The following is a 26,247-nucleotide window of genomic DNA, read 5'->3' as shown; positions in this document are numbered from 1 at the left end:
TCAACGGTCACCCCTTAAGAGACAGCACGCTGTATGGATAATCCAGCCCGAGGGTAGAAATTGGATTGCAAGTGGGGACAATAATTCTTCCCCTATCCCTCAACCCCAACCCCTAGCCCCAAGGAAGAGAGCTCAATTCAGCGGTTGCCTACTCGGAAGAAATTTACTTCCTCCTTTTGTACCTGTTTTGACACTTCCTACAGGTTCATAGCCCACTTGACTTTAGTGGAGCCACAGAGAATGTCTGGAGCTGCACAGCCCATCTTTGCATTTTCTTCTGAGCAACATGGTCCAGTGAAGAGGGAGAATAAATAGGATGAAAGGAGAGAGGCCACTAGCAGAGAATTCCAGTCCTGAGATTCCTGGCAGTAAGATCTACTCTTCTTGCCAGAGGGGCACTTGAGGCTTTCACTGTTTGGCCTCTTCCCACTGCTCATATTTGTTCCTCGATGATCCTGTAAAATGTGGTAATCCCTGGGGCTAGAGTTCAGGTCTTGGGCGTTCTCCCAGAGCGTGACGTTCGTAGGAAGGATGAGATGTTTCTTTGCCACTTCTACTCCCTCCACCCCTGCTGCCCATGCCTGGGTCCTTCCATGATGCCAAACAGACATCACACATACTCCCCGTAGCTACTACCCCGACATCCTCACAGAGAGAAGCTCCTGTGAGCCTGCAGGCTGGTCGTGTCTGTGGCGTCCCCTGGTGGTGTGGGTGGCAGGGTGCCTTCTGACCCGGGGCTCACCAGCTTTCCAGCCGAAGACCAGAGCCCTCACTGGTACCTACACCCGGCACTGAATTCTGATCCTGGTTATGCACCACAGAGGGCCCCAAGAGCGTATGGGATCACTGAAACCTCAACTGGCTAATTGGTTCTAACTTCCTTGCATATGAGGCTTTTCACTAGAGCTGTTAATTTCCCCATTTTACTCCTTTCATTTTCTCTGTCCAACTTCTGTTTAGGGAGGTAATCAACTATGACCGGAACAAAAAGCTGGCAGCCAGGGAAAGGGGAAATAAGGAGCCAGTATCATCTGCAGATCAGGCCGTGGGCTCCTGAACTATCAGATCTCATCTCATAGGGGCCGTGGGGTCTCACTGTCCTTCATCCGATCATAAATCATAACTCAGACCTCGTCTGTGAGGCCCCTCTCCTCCCCAGGGCCCGCACACCAGGGCAGAAGGGCAGAAAAGTGTCGCTTGGCCTCTGGGGTTGGTGAGGCTGCTGTGGAGGGAACAAGGAGGCCCGTGTGAGAGTCGAGGATGTTCTCAGCCTCAGAGCTGGCCAGTCAGCTTGGAGACGTGCAAACGTCTACAGGTGCAGAATGTAAAACAGAAGTGGCCCCGGGTGAGGCTGATGGGGCAACTGGCCACCGACTTTGCATGTGCTTATAGGAAGCTGGAGTTAGGTTCTGACTCACACCAGCTGGAGGGGCCATATTCCCCTCCCCACTGAGCTGGGGGCTTGCCTCCGCTGTGGCTAGGACAGGGTCTGGCTTGCCCTTTCAGCATTACACACTGGGCTCCAGGTCATCTCGGGGTTGGGGTAAAGTCAGGGAAAAATCATACCTATTCCTTCCCTTCCCCCCAGCCAAGTCTGAAGATGAGAGATGTAAAGTCTGGCTGAGATGGGCCCGACGGAGGTCAAGTCCATCTCCCTCCTCGCTCCACCGCAGACCTAGAACTTCACCAGGTCCCGGAGAAGGGACCCCAGCCTGGTATTGCTCTTGGGCTTCATCTGAGCCTTTCCCACCAACCTTCTCCTGCCTCAGTGCTTGCTGAGCTCACCGCCCTTCCCGCCTCAAACCCCACGATGGGCCTTCCTTTCTGTGGTCTGATCTCATCGCCTTACACCCAGTGCTCAGCTTCTCTGGCCTTCAATTTTGATTTCTTCTGTAGCCATGGATTGCATTCCTAGTCCAGGGGACTGCCTTGAGCCGTGCTGGCCCCCAGATGTGCAGGACCCAGGCACCTGGAGGAGGGTATCAACCAAAGGGCGCATGGAAGAGGGGGTCTGTGGGCTGTGTGTGCCGAGTGGGGGTGCCTGCCCCATAGCAGCTCCAGCCTCCTCTCAGCTGTGGGCCCTGAGCAGACGCCTCAAGTCAGACCAGGAAACAAGGGCCCTACTTGCCATGCCCCAGGGACACCATATTGTGCTAAAGGCATGGGCCCCCACTGTGTCTTTGAAAGATCATATATTTGGACAGAAGACTTCCTTCCTTTTTAAAAAGGGGTGGGAGAAGGAAAGGGTGGTGGTTTTAGGCAGGATGTAAGGCACCCACTCAGCCGCCTTCTATCAGTGCATGTCAGGGATGGACGAAGACTGGTCCGCGGCGGTCTCTGACCCTGTGTGCATGTGGGGGGACAAGGCTAGACAGGGTAGAAGCTGAGGAGTGCTCAGAGCCCATGCTCCACCCCTACCTCCGGTAGCCTGCCCAGACCTGGTGAGGGACAGCACATCCCTTTTTTGGTCCTGGAGATTAAGGGCTGTTCTCTTGTCAGGAGAAAGCTATAGATTCTGGTGCTTCCAAAGCCGAGAGGTTGGTTGTGACCAGATTCTGGTCACTAGCATAACAGGTGAATAAGAGAAGGGGCTGAAGAGGATGGTGGGGAATGTTTAGGAAACCATCACCCATAATCCCACCCAGCCTATTTTTCAAACTGTGTTTTCTCATAGCTCATGGACAGTGCTGACTACCCACAGAGCAGGCCCCTGTGCTCAGTGTGCTGAGGGTACACCAGTGACAAGAAGAGACACTGAAGGCTCTGATCACAAGAAGTTCAATAGCTGATGGGGCAGATGAGATAGGATCCGGGAACACACAGCGGGGTCTGTATGCGCAAATAGAAGAATTACGTGGAGGCAGATAGCAAGGGGACAGACATTCTCCAGCAGCCATTACAGGTCCAATGCCACTACACGAATCTCTGAGGTCAACCTCAGAGATGGATCTAGATTCCTCAGATGTCTGAAACCACTCTAATCTGTTTGAAGCTCTCATTAACAGTCCTGTTCAACTATTGTTTCTAGTGGTTTATTCTGGAAATGTTGACTCCTCTGGGAATTAGTTTAGAGCACATTCCCTCCAGAGTCTAGCTACAAACTCAGGTCCCTACAGGCATCAGGTCCCTGCAAAGCAAGGTCACTCTGTAGATGGCGAACCAGGACCTGAGAAGAGGACCAGGAATCAGGCTGCCTCAAGGCAACAGCAGAGTGGCTGACCCCTCCAAAGAAAGCCACCCCTCTTAGATCAAGTCAGTCATGCAACGGACCTCATGCCCAAGGACCGCTTTGCTTTCTCGTCTGTGCTACATGGAAGGAAACAGGTGCCAAGAAAGTAAGTCATAAAAGAAAACTACTGCTTACCCTGGTTAACTGAGAACAGACACAGAGAAGAGGTTCTCCTTATGGAAGTTGAAGCCATAGAGCACAGAATCGGGGTTTCTCAAGCTGGGCGCTACTGACATTAGGGCCTGGATATTTCTTTGTTGTAAGGACTGTCCCGGGCATTGTAGGCCATTTAGTGGCACTCCTGGCTTGCACTGCCTAGCCCCTACCTCCCATTGTAACAGTTGAAAATGCCTCCCCACATTGTCAAATGTCCTCTGGAGGCAAAATCGCCCTCAGGTGAGGGTCAGGGTACAGGTGAAAGGGGTGGGAGCCCCAGCAGCAGCAGGGGTACACCCTGCCACTTGCTCTGGAAAGCGCTTGACCTCCACAATGGAAACAGAATCACAGAAGGGTTAGGGGAAGTCATGGGGTTCAGTGTGGCTCAAATCCGAATGGCGTGTGGTACCTTCTCAAGAAAACAATTTTGAGGATTTGAGTATTGACATAGATTACTTTTATAAGATTGGTAGTTAAATATATACAAACATGAAACTGGGCATACATCCCATAACCACAGGCTTCTAACTTCTACAACTACACAAAGGCAGAACAAATTCATGATTTTGACAAACCAAATATAAAACCAACATCTTCAAGTTAACACCACCAATTTAATGAGACAGATGGTGTGATGCTCTGGGGTAAACTGCCCCTCACTTTGTTACCTGGGTGGCTCATTGCTTCTTTGGGTCAGGCAAGTCCCAGGACACGAATCTCACGTGACATTGTCTCTTCAAACTCCTGTGCAAACTTTGGCTGTGAGCCTTCCAGGAGGCCACTTGGCAAACACAGACTTTACTTACTGACGCCACTTGTGTTTTCTTCTTACGGGCCTGAGACCACTAAAATAGCACATCTGGCCCCAGGGTGATCATAAACACGGACTGCTGGCAGTGTAAGCTCTAAGGTGGACATACAGATGACCCACGTGATGCTCCTATTCTTTAGATTCTCATCAAAATGAAAAGAGGTTCTTGTTAAAGCTTTTTAAAGTTCCCACAGAGAACTCCCAAGAATATATTAACACACTCTCAGAGGAGTTCTAATCTGGTCTGATCCTCTTTACAGATGAAGACTGAGGTCCAGAGAATTGCCCAGGGAGATGGCTGCTGGGGGTCAGGGCTGGCTGGGGAGTCACCTCTGCCTTGGTAATTAGTGCTTGGGGCTATTTTCCAGCAATACAATTCTGATAGGGAACTATGCATAAGGTTTAGTTTATTGTTTTAAGTATTCACTCCACTGAATTGAATACTTCCAAGTTCATTTCTAAAGGGTACTAAATTGAACTAGGGAGTTTCTTTTTAAAAACCTCCATCTTTTCATACTTAATAGTATGGTTAGAAAGCATTTTGTGTGTGTGTGTGTGTGTGTGTGTGTGTGTGTGTGTGTATGTGTGTGTGAAATACACATGCATGAACTCCTTAAACATCAATATCTAGTTTAATGAATAATCACAAAGTGTAAACCCATGGAACCACAGCTGGGTGGAGAAAAAAGAACACGTCTACGGCACAGATGTCTCAGGATTCCTCTGATCCTAATCCTTCCTTTTCTCTAAAATTAATCACTATTTTGACTTTTACCATAATGACTTCTTTGCTCTTCTTTATAGTTGGACCACCTCTACATGCATCTCTAAACAGCAGGGTCCGGCTTTGCCTATTTATGATCTGTCCGTGGGCCTTCACTCTATGTATCTGTGTCTTGCTTCCTTTGCTGAGCATTGTTGGTGAGATCCATCCCTTCTGTTGCCCATGGGTCCAGTTCTTACCTTAACCTATGTGGGCCTTTGGGTTGTTTCCAGCATGGAGCTATCATGAACTGTGTTTCTGTCTATAAACATTCTTGTGTACATCTGGTCCCGAGGATGTACATACACATCCACTGCTCATGGATTTTCCCATCGTGGCATTCAGGGTGTGTGAGTCCTCAACCTCAGTACGTAATGGCAACAACTCCCCCAAATCATTGCTTCATCTTAACTCCTATCAGCAGTAGTTCCCATTATTCTCCATTCTCATTAGCCTTTGCCATTGTTCACCTTAAAAAATTGTAACTGTCCAGGTGGATGAGCAGTGATAAACTCTCATAATGAGTTTAGCTTGCATTTCCCTGATTACTAATAAATCAAAGCACCTTTTACCACAGCGACTGGCCACATGAATTTCCTCTTATATCATGAGCCTATTCAAGTCTTTTGCCATCTTTCTATTGCCAAATTAAATTTTGCCTTTTAAAGAAACTTGATCTTCATCAAAATTACATTTGCCATAAAAGCATGCCCATCTTCCAAGGTACCTCTGCTCCCCTGAGAACTGTGCACAGTTCAAGGCAAGCTATCTGAGATCTGTAAGCTTAGAAACTATTGTGTTTCACCTCCAAATCACTGAAAAAATAACAATAGAGGTTCATGGAAATATTCTCATACAAATCTCCAAATCTTTTTTTCTTGTCTCCTCTTTCCAAATTGAATATGCTCTTAATGAATTTTGCCCTCTCTTGGTTCCCTGTATGTTCCTAGAAAACAAACATACCCTATATCATCACAGTCCTCTGTTAAAAATCACCAAGTGTAGACAAGGTCATTTATGATTCTATTCTGCATTTCTCAGCGCTGTGTGTTGAATGCACTGTTATGAGTTAGCTGTCAACAATGAAGTGGTATCTCTGTTGTATATACTATCTTTGCAGCTGGGATACTATGAAGTAAAATATGTATATAGGGCTACAAGAATTACATATGTATAATAAAATATACAGCTTACCCAAGCCTGAGCTCTAGCTTTTACTCACCTTATCTCCATTAAACATGTGGGTATGAGCTACTTGGCAAAGAATGAAGCCCATATGATCTACCACTACATAAATTATTCAGTAATCTGTGATGTCCTTGTAACATGAGAATCCCCTATTAAAAAAACAAATATCTTCACTGCTTACAGAGGCATGTACCTACTATTTATAGTCTCTAAGTTGCTTTGCTAGTGAACCCAATTAGGACTCACTGGTCATCTACAGAATTGATGTTTTTGTTGCAGGGGTTTTATACGTTACATGCATGGGTGTGGGTGTGTGATGTATACACACACACGCAGGATCAGCGGAGAAACCCCAAGCAGGTAGGAGTTAGTTGTTAATGCTGTCTCGTTTTTTCCTTAATGCTTTGGACACTCAAACACAGACAAAGCAACTATGGGTCACCCACAGAGTCAATTATATGTATTTTTAGATGTTTCCAGACAATTGCCTCTCTACTTTTTTCAAAGTAAAGCTTCAGTCTTCTGTTAACTGTCAGATTTCTGTCCCAGACAAATAGAAGCCTGGGACACCTCTTACCTCTCTTTTCCCTCAGGCGCAAGTATGATGGCCTGAAAGCTGGTGTGGGACCTGGGTGTCCAGAGTTGAGGAGTCAAGGGACAGCTTAACTGAATTCTCATCCTGGAAGGGCTGGAAAAGAAATAACACGGTGTCTATTTTTCATAGTTTAAGTTTTTGAGTAGAAAAGTATTTTATGAAAATAGAAATATAACTGGTATGTGGACAAAGCAATTCCCTTTACAACAGGCCCAGGAAGGCCAGAATAGTCATTTAACTACATTATTCATGTGGGACATGTCATGTTAACTTTCAAGTTGACAATTATTGAAAAAGTTTCAATATTGTGTATCAAGTCATGTCTCAAAAGCAGGCACTGATAGAATTCTTGGCATATTAAAAAAAGTGTGGACCAATGAGTGAAATGGAATTATGGGAACACTATTTGAATTTTTCCAACACTTCACACAATTGTTCAGTAGCAAATAAGCTTCTTGAAAAATAAAAACATATGAAAACTGCACAAATAATCAACAACAATTAAAAGCTGAAATGTAAAAATAGATTTAAAAAATTAAATCACTGCAATGAGCTTTCACTACACACCTATCAGACTGGCTAAAATAAAAACTAGTGGTAATATCCATTGCTGGCAAGGATGCAGAGAAACTGGACCCCTTACACATTGCTGGTGGTTACAGTTACTCTGGAGTATATTTTGGTAGTTTCTTGTAAATTATCCTATGACCCAGCAACAGCTCTCTTGGGCACTTGGAGAAATAAAAACTTAATGTTTTATGTTTATAGAAAAACCTATATGTGGATGTTCATAGAGTCTTTCTTAATAGTAGCCCCAAACTGGAAACAACCCAGATGTCCTTCAGTAGGTAAATGGTGAAATCAACTGTGGTACATCTACACCTTGGAATACTCTTCAGCAGTACAAAGGAACAAACAACTGATATGCGTAAGACCTTGGATGGATCTCAAGGGAATTAGGCTGAGTGAAGAAAGCCAATCCCAAAGGGTTCCATATGCTATGATTTCATTTATATAACATTCTTGCAACAAATTATAGTGATGGAGAACAGATTAGTGGTTGCCAGATGCTAGGGGGTCAAGGAGGGAATAAGAAGGGAGTGGGTGGGGCCATACAAGACAACACAAGTGATGGTGATGGACAAGCATAGAACTAAATATACACTCATACACAAATGGGGAACGTGTAAGACAGTGGAAATATGAATAAGATCTGGAGATTATACCAAAGGCAATATCCTGGTTGCGATTTGTACTACAGTTTTGCCAGATGATACCATTGGAAGAAACTGGGTAAAGAACACATGGTATCTCCCTGCATAATTTCTTACTACTGCATGCAAATCTATAACTATCTCAAAATAAAGTGTTTAATTAAATGTCAAAAATAAAAGGAAACCTGGTATTCACATGATAGACAACTGTTAATCTTGTTGTAGAGAGAAAGAATCCAAGTGTGAAGCTAAAGAAAGACCAGTGGGGAAGCCTGAAAAAAAAAGTTTGAAGTTGAGGATAAAAGCACAGGTTGGAGCTGTTCCAGCACCTGTGTGTCTATGTAGGTATATGTGCACGCGAGTAAAGGGAAGGTCTCAGCACAGGTTGTGTGGTGCCAGGAGGGAGCTCTTAGCAATGGAGATCTGCTATGAGCTAGTAAGAAGGTTTCTAGATGATAAGGAGGGGACAGATGGCAGCTCCCTTTGTGGCTCAAGGTCCAACTGTGAGTTTTTTAACTTCAGACACCCAAACACACATCACTAGATAGAGCTAGAATTACTCCAGCTGCTGCAACCGAGTCTTTGATGTGCGGGTGATAGATTCAAACCACAGAGAAGAGTGGTTTACCCTTTGGGTGGCTGGGAATGGGGCTGTTATTAGTCACCACAGCTTCAGTTGTGCTTCGGTTATCAAACTGCAATTATATTGACCCCCTTGGTGAGGGTGTCTTCTGTGAGCTCTGTGAAGAGGAGCTCTGGTTGAACTGAAAACCTGTCCTGAATTTGTAATTACAATATGACCTTACCTATTCAGGTCTCAATGAACTCAGCTTTGGAATAATCCAAGGTGAGGAAAAATAAGAGTTGACAAAAGAAAAGAAATAGGTGAGTCAAGAAGGGCCCTGGGGTTTGTTCCCTTATACCTTGGGTGGGCTCCGTGAAACTTTATAACGTGGGCTTAATTTGAATCTCACCCCATCCCAGGGCTAAATGTGAGAGCTAATAAAACCCACTAACTGGTTGGAGGGGGGCTGGGAGTCCAGGAAATTAGTGGGGAACAAAATGTACTTAGGGTTCTGTTCAAGATTGCAACTTTCAATACTGATTTCTTAATAGCAATTCATAGCCTGTACCTTATGTTTCCTTAATCTTGCTTCTGAAAGCAAGCAAATTCCACAGCATTTGTCTCCTAATGGCTCTATATCTGATTATCTATCATCTCGGTTCACTCGCTGTCCTTCAGGAGCTCCCTTTGTCCTGTGTTTAAAGGACACTTGATGAACTTTATTTAGGTATTTTAATGGATCTCTACCAGGCATTTTCAGCTTGAACTGTGAGGTCTACTTTTTGTCACTCCTCTAGGTGGCCCACCAAAGTAATATAGATGGTTTGGAGTAAATAATGGAAAAAGGATGATCTTTGGGGTCAGACAGAACTGCATTTGCCCTCAAGTTATTTAACTTCTCTCAATCTGTATAGAAGAGCAATTAAAAATATTGGCTTTAATCTTACTATGCTGAAGGACAGTGACTGCAATAGGGTATGTGGTGGGGACTTTATAATATGGGTGAATGTAGTAACCACAGTGTTGCTCATGTGAAACCTTCATTAGATTATATATCAATGATACCTTAATTTTAAAAAAAGAGAGAGAACTGTTCAAACACACACAAAAATACTGGCTTTAGGGTCAGTCCACATGATTTGAATCTTAGCACCTCTACACATTGCCAAGGTGAACTTGAGTAAATTACTGAACTTCTCTAAACCTCAGTTTCTTCACCTGTCAAATGCATGTTCAAGAGACAGCTAGTTTCTTTTCTTCCTTAATAATAAACCCTTAGTTTTTAGCTGACCTCCTAAATAAAGACCATATTTTTCAACTTCCTATGTAATTAGGTGTGGTTATGTGACTATGTTCTGAAGAATGATGGGCAATTTCTGGTAAGTGTCCTAAAAGGAAGGGTGTGTGTTCTTTCTCACCTTTTCCTTGATCTTGTTTCCTGGAATGTGGATGTGATAGGTGGTGCTCAAGCAGCTATCTTAGCCCATGAAAATGAGGGTCATGCCTCAGGGATGGCAGAGCTTTCAAAGAAGCTGCTGTCCCTGAACATTTTGAACTGTTTGAACTTAGTTTTAAAATTTAATGTGAGAGAACACAGCTTGTGCTTTGAAGCCCTGTTACTTCAGGTTTTCTGTCACATGAAAATGAACCTAACCCTAACTGATACAGAGAGCTCATAATAGCTACCAAGTGACATGAGTGAAAAAGGTGGAGTAAGGACCTCCAAAAACCTTTTCCTCTATAAAAGCAATGAGAAAAGTTACAAAAATGGTCAAAACCTTTTTTGAACCTCTAGAAATTGACTAAAGGCATTTTGATTGGCCTATTTATTTAATCCATAGACATTTATGCAAGAAAAAACACTGAATTTCAGTAAGCAGCAAATTTTAACATGCCTCTTCTCCAGCTCTGTGGTGGCCTTAAAAACCAACAGCCTCCAGTTATGGTGGAAACTAAAAACCCATCAGCTACTGGAGGGGGCAAAACAGGATTGAGCACCTTCAAACCTCATTCTGACAGAAAACTGTCATTTGATCTGTCTGTAGATTACCTGAAAGATCCCACTCGCAAGGCTATCTTTATTTGACCTACCTTGGAACTTACCCAGTCTGAAAAGCCTTTTATCCTGGTATATTTTTTGACAACAATCAGAGGCAATTATTTAATTTTATAGCTGCTTAAGGTGGTAAATAACAGGTGGGGTAAACATAGGATAATGAAAAAGTTTAAAAGTAAAAGCTGTAGAGTTAAATGTTTATACGGACTTTGAGATACTCTGATGAATTCCTTAGACTCTACAGGTCACATATGTATTTTGGGCTGTGGACATGCCCAGGGCTGTGTACATGTTCAAGAAAGACCTGAGATGGCCCTCAGCTCTCACCTCTGGCTGACTCTGCGACTCAGAAAAAGCAGGACGTAAAGGCTAAGGCAGGTTGTGAACTGTCTGGCTTAGTGTTGAAGGCATCCAACACTCACACAGAGTCCTTGGCAAGGATAGAGACTCATTGGTTCTGGTCATTTAAGGAAATCTCTGTCTGATCATTAGCTGATCACTGAGCTAACTAATCAGAGACTTCAGTGGCCACACATAACAAATGAAATACACTTAGCTCAGGTAATTCAATAAACAAACAATAACAAACTGCAACATCAAAATAAACTTGGGAAGGGTAGAAAATCTGATTTCCAGAGTTGCCATATTCTATTATTTAAAATGCTCATTTTAAATAATAAACAGGAAGCGTGGCCCATACACAGAGAAAGAAGAAAGCAATCAATTGAAACTGTTCCTGAAGAAGCCCAGTCATTGTACTAGACAAAGATGTTAAATCAGCTATTTAAAACATATGCAAATGGGGAAGACAAGTAATGACTCAATAGTATCTTACTATGCTGATGGACAGTGATTGCAATGGGCTGGCAGGGGGGGACTTGATAATATAGGCGAATGTTGAAACCACAATGTTGCTCATGTGAAATCTTCGTAAGATTATATATCAATGATACCTTAATTAAATAATAATAATAAATAAATAATAAAATATAATGCATTCAAAGACCTAAAAGAAAACAAGTCTAAATAACTAATGAAAAGTATAAGAATTATATATCAATTATACATCACCAGATAGAGAATATTCATAAAGAGAAATTATTTAAAAAGAAGCAATTTGAAATTTTGGCATTGAAATGAAAAAACTTAGTAGGGGAGCTTAACAGGAGATATGAGCATGCAGAAGAAAAGATTAGTGAACTTGAAGATAGGTCAATAGAAATTACCCAGCTGTGGAAACAGAAAGAAGAAAGAATGAAGAAAAATGAACAGTCTCAAAGACCTGAGTGGGACATAGTGAAGTATACACCAAGATATGTAAAATTAGGATTCCAGAAAAAAAGAAAAAGGGCAAAAGAATATTTGAAAAAATTAAGCCTGAAAACTTTCTAAATTTCATTAGAAACATTCACCTACACACCTAAAAACTCAACAAACTTCAAGTAGCATAGACTCAAAATATCCACACTTGGACACATCAAAATCAAACTGCCGAAAAGTTAACAAGTATTGGCCAGGAAGTGGAGAAAAGGGAAACTTTTTGCACTGTTGGTGGGAGTGTAAATTGGTGCAGCCACTATGGAAACCAGTATGGGGATTTCTAAAAAAATTAAAAATAGAACTACTATAAGATCCAGCAATTCCAGTTCTGCATATTATCCAAAGAAAATGAAAATACTAGTTCAAAAATAGACATGCAGCATTTTTATAATGGTCAAATAGGAAAACAATGTAAGTGTCCATCAATGGATGAATGGATAAATAAGATGCAGTTGGTATACACACACGATGGAGTACTATTTAGTCATAAAGAAGAATGAAATCTTGCCATTTGCAATGACATGGATGAACCTTGAGGGCATTATGTGAAGTGAAAGAAATCAGACAGAGAAAGACAAATACCATATGACCTCACTCACATGTGGAATCTGAAAAACAAAACAAAACAAATAAAAAATATGCTCATAGATACAGAGCACCCACTGATGGCTGCCAAGGGTGAGGGGGTGGGGTGAGCAGGCAAAATAGGTGAAGAAGGTCAAAAGGTACAGACTCCCAGTTATAAAATAAACAAGTTATGGGGTATATGTTTAGCACTGTGATTATTGGCAATAATAATGTAATGAATATTTGAGAGTTGCTAAGAAAGTAAATCCCAAAATTCCTCATCACAAGAAAAAAAATTTTTTAATTCTGTGACTATGCATGGTGATGGATGTTAACTAGACTTACTGTGCTGATCATTTCACAGTGTATACAAGTATTGAATCATTATGTTATATACCTAAAACCGATGTCAATTATACTTCAAAAAAAGAGAAAAAGATAATGTGACACAGAGTAGTATTATTACCCTTTGAACATAAAGTCCCAAAAAAAGAAAAAAATTACAGTAGCATTAAGTGAGACCCTGTTACTGGGATCTATATACATGTGCCTGTATAATCATCATAAGTCTGCTATTTATGGATTAGTTACTGTCAAAAATCCAGCAATAGCAAAATTAAAATCTCCAAATCATTAAAGTAGTAAGAGTTAAATTAGGAAGAGTTTATTGTATGCATAAAAGCAGTTCAAAAACTGGAGCTTTCAAACCAACAGTGGATGCAGCTCAGAGGTGTATTATTATGGGATAGCTTATATTGTGAAAATACAGAGGCTGTTTATTTTTTACAATGACTGGTTATAGCACTAGAGTTTTCCTCTTGAAATGCGATTGGTTAAAAGTGGTTATGCCATGTGGATTTTGAGAACAGCTTAAGTTTCATTTATGATTTTCAGAGACAACAAAAGCAAACTGTCAAAAGACAAAGACAAAGAGAGAATCTTGAAAATAGTGAGAAAGAAGCAACTCATCATATACAAAGGATCTGCAGTAAGATTATCACTTAAATACTCCAATTAAAAGGCAGATATTGACAGAATTGATAAAAATAAACCAACATGTAAGATTCCTCAAGGGAGGAACAACCTAAGACAGGCACAGTCACAGGGGGGCCATCAGGAGAGAAATTGGGGATCAACAGAGGTGAGGCTTAGAACCTCACCCCCCCGTTCTGAGAGAAATCTTCTGCATACGTGGATGTTTTATTGCCCTGGTCTAGCTTGGATTAACACATAGTCTACAGGCACACACCTGATCATCTACATTTGCCCTCTTACAGCACTAAATTATGTTTTCTACCTTTATCTTGCATCTACCTACCACTTCAGCATTTTATTTAAAAAAAATAATAATAATAATAATAAGGGAGAAATGTGGGATTCACATATAAATCAAGTATAAAAATCAAACAAATAATAAAAATAAATAAAAATAAAAATAAACCAACATGATACATATACACAATGGAATATTATTCAGCCATAAAAAGATAAGAAATTGTGTCATTTGTAACAACATGGATGGAACTAGAGGGTATTATGCTCAGTGAAGTAAGCCAGATGGAGAAAGACAAATACCATATGATTTCACTTATTTGTGAAATATAAAAGCAAAACAAAACAGAAGGAACAAAACAGCAGCAGACTCATAGACACTGAGAAGTGACTAGTGGTTACTTAGGGGGAGGGATTGGAAATGGGGGAAGAGGGTGAGAAGGATAAAGGGGCACAATAATTAGTAATCACAATATAAATAGGTAAAGGGGATGGTGGTACAGCATGGAGAATATAGTGAATGATTCTGTAACATCTTTCTACGTTGATAGATAGTAACAGCACTAGAGAGGGTGAGGATTTAATAATATGGGTAACTGTTGCAACACTGTGCAGAACATTTGAAACCAACATAAGGTTGTGTATCAATGATACTTTAATAAAATAAATAAATAAACCAACATGATACAACTATATGCTTTCTGTAAGAGCCTATAACACTTCAGATCCAGGTTGGAAGTAAAACAATGGAATAATAATATACCACACAACCAAAAGAGAGCTGGAGTAACTATATTAATAGCAGATAAAATATTATATAAGTTAATTATACTGTATTATACCAATATATGACAAACTGTTGCTAGACAAAAAGAAGACATTATATATAGCTAGACATTATAAATTTTATAATGATAAAAGGTTCAATCCATCAAAAAAGATAAAACAATTACAAACACATAAGTGCCTATCAACAAAGTCCCAACGGAAGAGCAAAATGACAGAATGGAAAAGAGAAACAGGTAATTTGGTGATAATAGCTGGAGTCTTCAATGCCTGACTTTCAATGGTTATAACTAGACAAAAAGTCAACAAAAAAAACCAGAAACTTGAACAACACTATAAACCAACTAGACATAACAGATACCTACATCATACTCTACTAAACAGCAAAACATACGTTCTGTTAAAGTCACATGGATCTTTCTCCAGAACAGACCATATGTTTCACCATAAAACAAGTCCCAATAATTTTAAAAGGATTAAAATCATACAAAATACATTCTCCAACCACAATGAAATGAAATTAGAAGCCAATAATAGAAGGGAATTTGGGAAATTCAACAAATATATAAAAATTACACAACACATTCTTAAATAACCAATGGATCAAAAAAAGAAATAACAAGGACCCTTAGAATAAAGACTTTGATATGAATGAAAATGAAAACACAACTCCCAAATCTTATGGGATGCAGAGAAAGCACTACTTAGAAAGAAATTTTTAGGTCTAAATGTCTGTATTTAAGAAGAAGAAAGATCTCAAAACAACTTCCACCTTAAGGAATTAGAAAATAAGAACAAATCAAATCCAAATCAAGCACAAGGAAGAAAGCAATACAGATTAGAGTGAAAATAAATGAAATAAAGAAGAGAAAAATAAAAATAATCAACAAAACTAAAAGTTGGTTCCTTGAAATGCAAATTAAAACCACAATGAGATATCACCTCTCATCAGTTAGGATGGTCACTATCCAAAAGACAAGAAACAGCAAATGCTGGCAAGGATGTGGAGAAAGGGGATTTGAAACGACACATGCACCCCTATGTTTATTGCAGCACTTTTTACAATAGCTAAGATATGGAAGCAACCTAAGTGTCCATCAGTAGATGAGTGGATAAAGAAAATGTGGTATATGTACACAGTGGAATGTTATTCAGCCATAAAAAGAAAAGAAATCCTCCCATTTGCAACAACATGGATAGATCGAGAGGGTATTATGCACAGTGAAGTAAGACAAGTGGAGAAAGACAAATACCAAATGATTTCACTCATTTATGGAGTATGAAAACAAAGCAAAACAGAAGGATCAAAATAGCAATAGACTTATAGACACTGAGAAGAGACTGTAAGGGGAGGGGGATTAAGGGGCACAATCATTTGCAATCACAATATAGGCTGGTCACAGGGATGGTAGTACAGCACAGAGAATAAAGGGTCATGTCTCTATAACATCTTACTACACTGATGGACAGTCATCACCATGGAGAGGGTGAGGAATTGATAATATGGATGAATGTTGAACCACTGCGTTACATATTTGAAACCATCATAAGATTGTGTATCAATGATGCTTTAATAATAATTTCAAAAAATTGGCTCCTGGAAAAGATTAAAAAATTGAACCTTTAGCTACATTGGCAAAAAAAAAAAAAAATAGCTCAGATTATCAAAATCAGGATGGCAGAGGGATTACAATGACTTCACAGAAATAAAAAAGCTTATAAGAGAATACTATGAACAACTGTATCCCAGGAGATTAACCTACACAAAATGGACAGATTCCTAGAAAGACACAAACTACCAACTGATTCAAGAAGAAATAGTAAATCTGATGAGATGTATGACAGGACATTGAATAAGTAATTTAAAAAATTCCCACAAAGCATAGCCCTGAACCAGATGGCTTCACTGGTAAATGCTACCAAATTTCACAAACTGTTTCAAAAAACAAAGGAGGAGGGAACACTCATTCTATGAGGACAGTAGTTCTCAGACACTAAAACTAGACAAAGACATCACAAGAAAAGAAAAAATTCTCAAAGTACTAGAAAACTGAACCCAGGAACACTTTAAAAAGGACTCCATAAATGTTCATTTCTTTCCTGTTTTCCATGAAGGAGTGTGACTGAAATTACCAGTATTCACCAGCCCAGTTTCCCTCTTCTATGTACAGTCTATCCTCATTATTTGTGGGTTCTGTATTTGCAAATTTGCTTACTTGCCAACATTTATTTATAGCCCCCAATCAATACTCACACTGCTTTCACGGTCATTCATGGACATGTGCAAATGGTGAAAATTTTGACTTATTTGACACATACATTCCCAGTTGATAAAATAAGGCATTTGTCCTGCCTTCTTGTCTCAGCAACGACACTATAAACCTATGTCCTTTTCGGAGTCTGTTTAATGACTTTTATTCACTTGTGTGCTCTTTGCTGGTGATTTCACTGTTGAAGTGGTTTCCCAGGGCAGTGCCCACATGCTGTCTGCTGTCCCTAAGCACAAGAAGCCTCGCTCTTAATGTGTGGTGGTGAGCAGGAAAGTGTGTAATGATAAGGAGGAACAGTAAGGTAGAATGGAATGCTGAGTAGTCAACATGAGAGGACAGTTGCCTTGGCTACCTGCCCAGACCTACAGCAGGTATGGTGTGAGCTGTGAACTTCTGTGGCACACATCTTAAGATCTGGGGGCTGTTGGTGTTATAGCGTATCTAGCCTATCCTGATGGATACAGTTGGCATAGCAGGACTGGAGGTTTAAATAGATATTTTCTATGCAAGATACTTTTCCCACCCACCCAAGAATCTCTAGACCCATCTGGGAAATTTAGACTGCTTGTTCAATGCAAAGTTGGCTGTCCGGAATTAATTACAAATATTAATCAGGCTCTTTGAGCTCATTCACTCTATATAATTTATGGATGTCTTAACTGGTTAATTGTATAAAAGACATTCTTGGACCACTCTGGGGCTAATCTCATAGTCCTTTGGAGAATAAAGAGGTGATCCTGAACCAGGTCCGTAGATATACCATGTGGAGAACAGAATACTGATCAGCTGATCTTGCTGTCTTTGCTGAGCTGTGTCCCATTATCACAGACAAGTTCACCTTACAGCTCAACTAGCTTGCAATAATTTTCTCATGTGTCAAGTGAAATGAGAAGTAATATGCTCTGAAATCTAAACCATAGCTGATAAAAAAGCAATGGTTCTTAAAAACAAGTATATTAATGTCATTTAAGACCTAATTACCTTCCCTGACTTTGCTATGTAAATGTACGACATACACATATATGTGAATATGGATAACTATTTGCATTTTTATTTTAAAACACACACACACACACACACACACAAAACCTAGCTACCTTTAAAGGTGGGGCCCTGCATGGAGGCAGACACTAGTTAGGTTTGCAAAGCGTGACACTGCCCTGGTCTGAATCTTCGTGTCCTCTCCCTAGATTCATGTGTGAAATCTAGTGCCCAGTGTGACGGTATTAGGAGGTGGGGTCTTAGGGAGGATTAGTGCCCCTGGAATAAAAGAGGCCCCACAGAGCTCCCAAGCCCTTTCTGCCATGTGAGGATACAAGAAGTCTGTGACCTGGAAGGTGTCCCCTACCCAACAGGCTGGCACCTGATCTCAGACTTCCAGCCCCCAGAACTGTAAGAAATAAATTCCTGTTGTTTATCAGCCACCCAGTCAATTGTATTTTGTTATAACAGCTGAGCTATTATATGAGTTATAACTAAGACAAGTATTTGGTGTGTTTCTGCACAAAACACCCTTAGCTTCAGGTGGGACTGTGTTAACAAGTAAGGAAAAATGTCACTGCTGAGAAGGCAGGCGTGGGCCTAGGCCTGGCTGTCACACATGGAAACAGAGGGGGGATTTGCATGTAAGACAGGACAGGGCTGAGGAGATTAAATAATGCTTGACACTTCTGGACACACCTGAACGAAGGGTGCATGCCAGTATCCCACATCGCGGTCAAGATCGTGGGATGCTTCAGGCTGGTGTCTGTCAACATAAGAATTTATACCACTGGAAGAGCCAGGCTTTTCTGACTTTCCTTAAAATTTATTTTACCAAGTGGGAATTCTTCACTATCTTTTCTGCAGAATAATAATAGCTCTGTCCTCTGGCAACAGTCCCAACCTCTGTAACAGTGTAATTCATTTTCCAGAACCACTTGGTCCACACTTCCCATTGACTGGCCACGTACCTCATCCTTCCTGGGGCCTCCTCTTTCTCCAGTTCTGGGTTTTCTGGGTCAAAGTTCGGGACACTGGCAAGGATGCAGCTTGAGCCAAACCAGAAGAAATGGATTTGAATTTGAATTTAATGAGGAATGATTTGGAATAGACGTAAAGGAGAGATTTTTTGATAAACCTTTACCTTCAGATTAGAGACCCATTCCCCAGTGTTTAGCCCAGAGAGACCCCCTTTTCCACAATGACACCTCTAGATTGGGACCTGCATGTGACTAGGAGTCCTGGCACTGCCTCATTTTCACCTCCTGCTCAGCTAGCTCCACCCTACCTCTGTCCCTGGCCCCTCCAACACACACATTAACTCCTAAAGCACCAACTGGTGACAGCAATTTGACTGAGGCGCTCATAGGGAGACAAAGGAGGGTAAAGGCATGTCACACAGCCACATTCCATCACCTTTAGCCTCTCTGCTCCCCCTCCAGAGTACTCTCCCAGGCTCTTTTCCCAACTCTGCAGCCCCTGCTCACTCCATTCACACTCCCCAGAACCCCACTTAAAACACTGCCGCTTTCCACAGTCCCCTCAGAAAAACAGAAACCAGCAGAACATCAGCCCGATGAAGGACCTGCAGTTACCCAGTCTGGCCCTCGCGCCCCTGGGGATGGAGGCGGAGGGTGGGGCTCTGATATCCCCACCCCACAGCGAGCCCCAAAGCATGAGACTGAGTTGGGAGAGACCCCGAGTCTTCAGCTCTGAACTCTGGGGCAGATAATGGCATCGCGACAAGGCTCTCTCCACCCGCGAAGCCATCTCGGTGGAGGCCTCCACTGAGCTCCCAGCAGGAGGCTGGCCATGCCGGCTGGGTTGTCCTGAGGACGTTCTGTGACTGACTTTCCTGGTGAGTTAAAGAAATTGTGTTATTAAGAACACAAGCACCTGGTGGAAGCCAGGACATGTTCCCTCGGGATCTAAGTTGTGAAATTCAAGAATAAAGGGAATAGGGACAAACCAAAACTAACAGCAGTGGTATTTAGTAGAAAACAGAAGACACGATCTCTCATTTTGCCTGGCCTCAGACTGGCAGTTCTCAGGTTTGGGCAAATCTTTCACTCTTTTTGAAACTTCACTTCCTCCACAGTAAAGAAGATGGAGATGCCCTTCCTACCTTTCAGGGGTCTGGGAGGCTAAAATGAGACAATGCGTAGGAAAGGTTGCTAAGGGAGAAAGGGCTTAGCAATGAAAGGAACAAGCCCCATCAGCGTTTGTTTTCTGAGTTGGGTTTCTGAATGCAGAGACGCCAGGACGCAGTTAGACCAGCTTTTCCCCAGCAAGCTGTTGCGGTTCCTGACACGCTGGTACTTGTGGGGAGCTTCTCACTGTTCCAAAAGAGAGCCCTTTCCACTGTGAAATTGTGAAATCATTGCCCTAGCAAACCGCTATAGCTGAAAGTGTAAGGTCCCTGATAGGAATGTCAGAATTTTCCCTAATGGAGTGCCAGCACTGTTTCAAGGGACAGACAAGCTTGAAGGCGCAAAGGGGTTGGGGGCCAGAACTGGAGGGAGACTTGCTAGAAACCCAGCTGGGAGCAAGTGCAAGAGGGTTCCAGAAAGAAGCCACAAGTGTCTCAAGATGGATGGTGGGTGGGGCTGCAGGTAGAGGGGGTAGTAATAATGGCAGCCCTTCACCTTGTAGCACAACAGAATTTCAAAAGTGTGCAGGCATTTCTTATTTCACTGACTTCTCAAAAGGACACTATGTTGTACGTATTATGTTGATCCTTATGAAATTGCCATATTGGCTCAGAGAGGTTAAATAAGTTTTCCAAGGTTGCACAGTAGCAACTAGATCATTGCACAGAAATGAGGCCATTTGTATTGTTTTCACCACGATGTCTCCAGGACTCTTCTTTTTGCCACCACATGTTGGGTAAGACAGAGTCTAGAGGAAGAAGTAAGTTGTAAATGGCATTAGGAGGTCTAGTGGGACTACAGCTTCAGGGAGAAGGCCAAAGAATACATCATTTTTAAAAATCCCTAACTCCGATGGCCAACATAGAAAAGAATAGGAACAGCAAATGCTGGTGAGGATGCGGAGAAAGGGGAACCCTCCTACACTGCTGGTGGGAAAGTAAACTAGCTCAACCATTGTGGAAAGCAGTATGGAGGTTCCTCAAAAAACTCAAAATAGAAATATCATTTGACCCAGGAATTCCACTTTTAGGAATTTACCCTAAGAACGCAGGAGCCCAGTTTGAAAAAGACAGATGCACCCCTATGTTTATCACAGCACTATTTACAATAGCCAAGAAATGGAAGCAACCTAAGGGTCCATCAGTAGATGAATGGATACAGAAGATGTGGTACATATACACAACATGGATGGAGCTAGAGGGTATTTTGCTCAGGGTATTAAGCCAAGCAGAGAAAGACAAGTACCAAATGATTTCACTCATCTGTGGAGTTATAAGAACAAAGAAAAAACTGAAGGAACAAAACAGCAGCAGACTCAGAGAACCCAAGAATGGACTAACAGTTACCAAAGGGAAAGGGACTGGGGAGGGTGGTTGGGAAGGGAGGGATAAGGGGAATAAAGGGCATTATGATTAGCACACATAATGTAGGGCGGGCACGGGGAAGGCAGTATAGCACAAAGAAAACAAATAGTGACTCTGTAGAATCTTACTACACTGATGGACAGTGACTGTAATGGGGTATGTGGTGGGAACTTGATAATGGGGGGAATCTAGTAACCAGTGTTGCTTATGTAATTGTATATTAATGCTACCAAGATAAAAATAAAAAATTTTAAAAAAACCCTAATTCCTTGTTTATCTCTGAGCCAAACTCAGTTGATGTCTCCCAGGTGTGCTCAGCCCCACCTGTCCTCCGGCCTCAGCTGAGGCTCCTAGTGCCCCTGGGTGAACACTGGGCTTTTCTATGTTCTTTGTGTTGCCTGACACCAAGCCAAGTCAGAATAAATGAAACATGGGCACAGGTCTGGCTTCACCACTGACTACTTGGCAACATAGCTAGGCACTGAGAAGGAATTAACTTCGTCGAGCAAGACAGGAGACAGGCAAGCCAGCAGACACATTCTTTTTCCTTCCTCTCCCTCTCTGAAGTGTGGAGGGTCCATTAGGCCCACCGGGAAGACCTTCTGTGTAGCCAAACTAAAGGCTACATTTTTGGGGGGATGCTGTGGCCAGCTTGATATTTGCTGTCCGTCCTTCCCTGCCTCCCCTCCTCCCCCAGCCTCATTCCTGCTGCTTTGATACTGCACCTCCCAGGGAAGCCTTAACACACAAACTTGGCCTCAGATACTTTTTTTCTAAGGAGTTAAGATAATCGCTTTGACCCAAACTCCCATTTCCTACCTCATCTGTGGAAGAGTCCCCTAATCTCCGTGAAGTCTTTGGACTGAAGGCACAGGATCCCTTCCCTTGGTGAAGCCTAAATTCATGGCCGGGATTTGCAGCGTTTATCAGGCAGCCATTCTGGGCAGAGCCCTAAACCAGGTGTTTGGGAAAGAGCACAAAGCCAGCAGCAGGTGACTTTCTCAGGTGAGGTTCTTTCCATAAAACGGTTTCCTCAGGCCCACAGGTACCACTCACAGAGATATGTACTTGGTCAATACAAAAGGGACAACTTTGTAAGGAAAGAACAGCTTCAAGTCAGAATCTCTAAAACTGGGAGCTGTATCCATCCAGAAATGATCTATGTCTATAAAATGAGATTAATGTTCCCCCTGCTTAATAACAAGTAGATGAAAAATTAAAGTAACTTTCATACTTCATGTGAGACTCCATGGTGTACCTCATAAAAAAAAAAAAGGCAAGAAGTCCAAGGGTGCATGAGGCCTGTGCAGAGCTGAGGCATTCCTAAGTCCCACAGAAAAAGAGGGCTCCGGAAATGTCAGGTGCCTTGGTACCACCCACAGAGTTTGGGGCTTAAAAAGCAACGCTTTGGAATCAGCCATAGTTTTCACCCTCTGTCCCCGACCAGGAATCTGTCACACTCGAATTTGGCAACTTTATCAGGCAGGGGCCACGGAGAGGCCGTGTCTGAGGCCGGGCACAGCTGTCACCTGAGCGTTCCCGGGGAGTGGCTCTGGCTTGTACCCAGGGGAGAGCTGCCCACGGGGGAGCAGAGCCAGCTGGAGGGGGTGGGAGGAAAGGGGGCCCAGCTCCTCCCCTGCGTGTGAGAGCGGCTGTCCTCCCGGACAGGCAGCTGCCTTCTGGAACCCGGTCCCTCCTCTCCTCTTCCTGGGCGGTGCCTCGCCGGCCAAGCTCACACCCACCCGACCTTCAGCGGCGCTTCCCTCTAATCCGGTCTTTCACGTGGTACGCAGCCCGCACGTCAGAATCAGGGGGATGCGCGGGGCCAGATGAGTTTGCAGCGCAGTTTCTCAGGCCTGCCCCGGCCCAGGGAACAGGAGTGCCCAGGTAGGGCGCGCAAGGCTGCATCCTGTAGGGTAGGTGCGTCTAGACCGGCCACGTGAACGGGTGGGGTTGACCCACCTCAAGTATCCTTCCTACCTGAGGGGCGGAAGTACCCGGCCCGGGGAGGGCTCGTCTCCAGGGAGGAGACAGACAGGCGGGCCCCGACCCGCAGATCGGCACCCAGGGGGACGGGGATCTGTAAGGAAAAGCTGGAAGTGCTCACTCCTGCACTGTCCCGCCAACATGCCCGCGCACGCACTGGCGCAGCAGGACTCAGAGGCGCCGTCGGGAGCGCATTTCCCCCACTTCACCCAGCGGTGAGCCAGGCCCGGCGTGTCGGGTGGTGCCCGGCTGGAGGACGTGAAGACAGCCCAGCGAAGGGACGCCGGCGCCTTGATGCTTTAAAACAAAGCATTTCTCCTCCCCCGTCTAAGCCCACCTACTGTTCCACCCCTCCGAGCTCCTCCCAGGCAGGCCCCCTGACTCCTGGGCCTTCTGAACAACCTCCACCTGCTGCGTGGGGTCAGCCCGCCCCCTCTGGGGTACACGGACAGTTTGTTCTGGAGGAACTTAAACTCCCCTCGGAGAAAACAGAACTGGGGGTTGAGGCAAGAGAGAAGCTACGACCTTTGTAAATATTTCTCAATCGCTGCAATAAAATAATGACACTGCACAGAATAAAGACAATATTTGTGGTATTTTGTTCATCTTTATTAGTTTCCATTAGGGTTTGTAGAAGATGTTCAAGATCTTCTTTCCCTATATTTTAAAGAAAATTCTTATGATTTTGCTTTGCTGCCTATGTTACACACACCAAGGCACTATCCTTGTTTTCTCTGTTTAAATACCATTCTCATGTTTTTAAAGTCAGTACTGTTTACAGGTCCCACAGCCGCAGGGTCACCCAGGGAAATGAGTAACTTGGATGTTTAGACAGAAAATACGCAGGGTCGCAGGTCTTGAGGTCTCTGCGCCAAGCCTCACACCACCTCTGCTTCCCTCCTCCCGGATCCCACCCACGTTTAGCTCCAAGGCCAGAGACTACCTCCTCTCTTTATTTTTCATCCCCTCCTCCCTTGCCATCCACTTTCCATCTCCAATGTCCATGCACTTGTTAGAACTCCTTCTGTGAAAAGCTACAGAATTGAGTGGAGAGCTTAGGAGTCCTGGCAGTCCCTGGACCTCAAGGACGAGAGATGTGGGCCCGACACTGCCCGTCCCTCTCTGCCCCTCATCACTTCTCCGGCTCCTCTACGTGGTGGCGGTGGGTGCTCAATTCCAAAGACAGAGGGGTCTGCCCTTCTAACTGCCACAGAGACAGCCTGGATGGGCTGCAGCCCCCAGCAGGGCGCAGGCCCATCCCTGCGCCCCTCTCTGTGGGGAGAAGGTGGATGCCGACTAGCTGGCCACTCTCTTCACACACCTCCGTGCTCTCTTCCTAAAACACAGTCTCCACAGAGTAATATTTGAAAAATGTGAAGTGATCCCATCACTTCCTTACTTAAGATCTTCCAGTGACTTCCCATTCCACTCAGAAGTGCATCCAGGAGTTCAGCCCTGGCCTGGAAGGCTCTGACTTGACCCTCATCTCCTTTCCCCTCTTCTACATGCTGTTCTGGCACCTTCCTGCACATCCTCAAACCCATCAAACTCCTTCCCGCCCCAGGACCTTTGTACTCCGTCTGTAATACTTTCCCCCTGGAGCTTCCCATGCCTGGCTCCTTCCCTGTACCACCTCAGAGAGGCCTTCCCCAATCACCTATACAAACAGCTCTTCTGCATCTCCTTCACAATCAACCCTCTTACATTGCTTTATTTTCTTCATGGCACAAATTGCCATCTGCTACTCTCACAATTATTTATCTAATTGGTTACAGACTATCTCCCCTGACCAGAACGCCAGCTCCAAGGGACCTGCTCTCCTTGTGCGTGGGTGCCTCCTGACCCTGCCCAGGGCCCAGCACGTAATTAGTGCTGAACAAGTGCTTACTGTGAACAAATGAATCAGCCCTTGAGCTGAGGCCGTGCAGGAGGGCCGTGCTGTGGAGCGCCACACCCACCTACCACATGGACCCCTGAGATAATCAGACCTCACAGCGTAGCCAGGTGAGAGAACTTTCCTGGTGAAGTTGTGGCCATTCACCACCAATCAGAGGCACCTTTGCCTCCTTTTCCAATCTCTTCGTCTCCTTCCAATTCCCATCTCTTTCCCATTCTCTGCTTTTCTCAGATTTGATAATGCCTAGTACACGAATTAGAATATGCCAACATTTTATCAGCTGGTGAACAGGCTACTAGATCTGAACCCCCCTTGTAACACACAGAGTCAGTTTCCTTAGTTCTTGTCAGAAATTGGAGGTCCTTTTCTTTCTGGCTGTCAATGAGCCTAGCACAGTTCCTAGTTACATGAATTTGGCATAAAAAATCTTGTAAAGTGATACAATGTGTTTCGGTAATCCTTTTGTTAAACAGCTTTTAAGCCATGTAAAATGGGAGGTTCAACAGAAAATAAGCTGACATTTATATACTCAAACAATTTCCTTTTGCATTTGCATTCATGGTTGTCCAAAATATTATGAATGTCACAGAAATGCCGTTCTACAGTACCAGATTCTTAATTAAATGAACACCATGGCTACGATTCTCTGATAAATAAAATGAACATTTCCACATGAGTTAGAAACGCCAACTTGTTAATAGCTTCCCTGAGGTTTGTTAAGAAAATCATCACTGTGTTTGTCACTGTTCAGGCACAGTAAATACTATGTTACAACTGGAGATTTAACTGTTCCGTAGGCAGTTGATTCTCAAGCATGGATTGGATATTCCATAAGACAGTTTTCTCCTCATTCTTATTACAATACATGATGATTGTTAATTGGTTAGTATAATATTTCATATTGTTTTATTTTAGTGAAAACAAATTCAGATCAACTGGAAGATGAAACTGGTTTGAACTTATTAAAATTAGAAAATTTACAACATTAATAAAATACTAGTAAACTAAAAAATATATATGTGTATGTAGGTATGTATTAAACTTCTTAAAAGCAGAGAGCCTATTGTACTTTCATTT

The 26,247-nt window shown here is 43.1% G+C and overlaps 1 protein-coding gene across 1 annotated transcript in view; it reads right to left on the bottom strand.

The window, feature by feature from the left end:
* The window catches only part of RALGPS2 (Ral GEF with PH domain and SH3 binding motif 2), a 308,189-nt gene extending 284,612 nt beyond the window's left edge, over positions 1-23,577 (bottom strand). Inside the window, exons 1-2 of the mRNA XM_057507909.1 lie at positions 22,107-23,577; positions 6,725-6,835 (exon numbers count right to left, since the gene is read on the bottom strand). The gene's annotated coding sequence lies outside the window, so the exon portion shown is untranslated. The remainder of the gene's footprint in view (positions 1-6,724; positions 6,836-22,106) is intronic.
* Between the last annotated feature and the right edge of the window lie 2,670 nt (positions 23,578-26,247).

The sequence above is a fragment of the Manis pentadactyla genome, chromosome 9, assembly GCF_030020395.1.
Source record: "Manis pentadactyla isolate mManPen7 chromosome 9, mManPen7.hap1, whole genome shotgun sequence".
Taxonomy (NCBI): domain Eukaryota; kingdom Metazoa; phylum Chordata; class Mammalia; order Pholidota; family Manidae; genus Manis; species Manis pentadactyla.
Note: the sequence above shows the minus strand (reverse complement) of the source record. Positions and strands in the feature narration are given on the sequence as shown.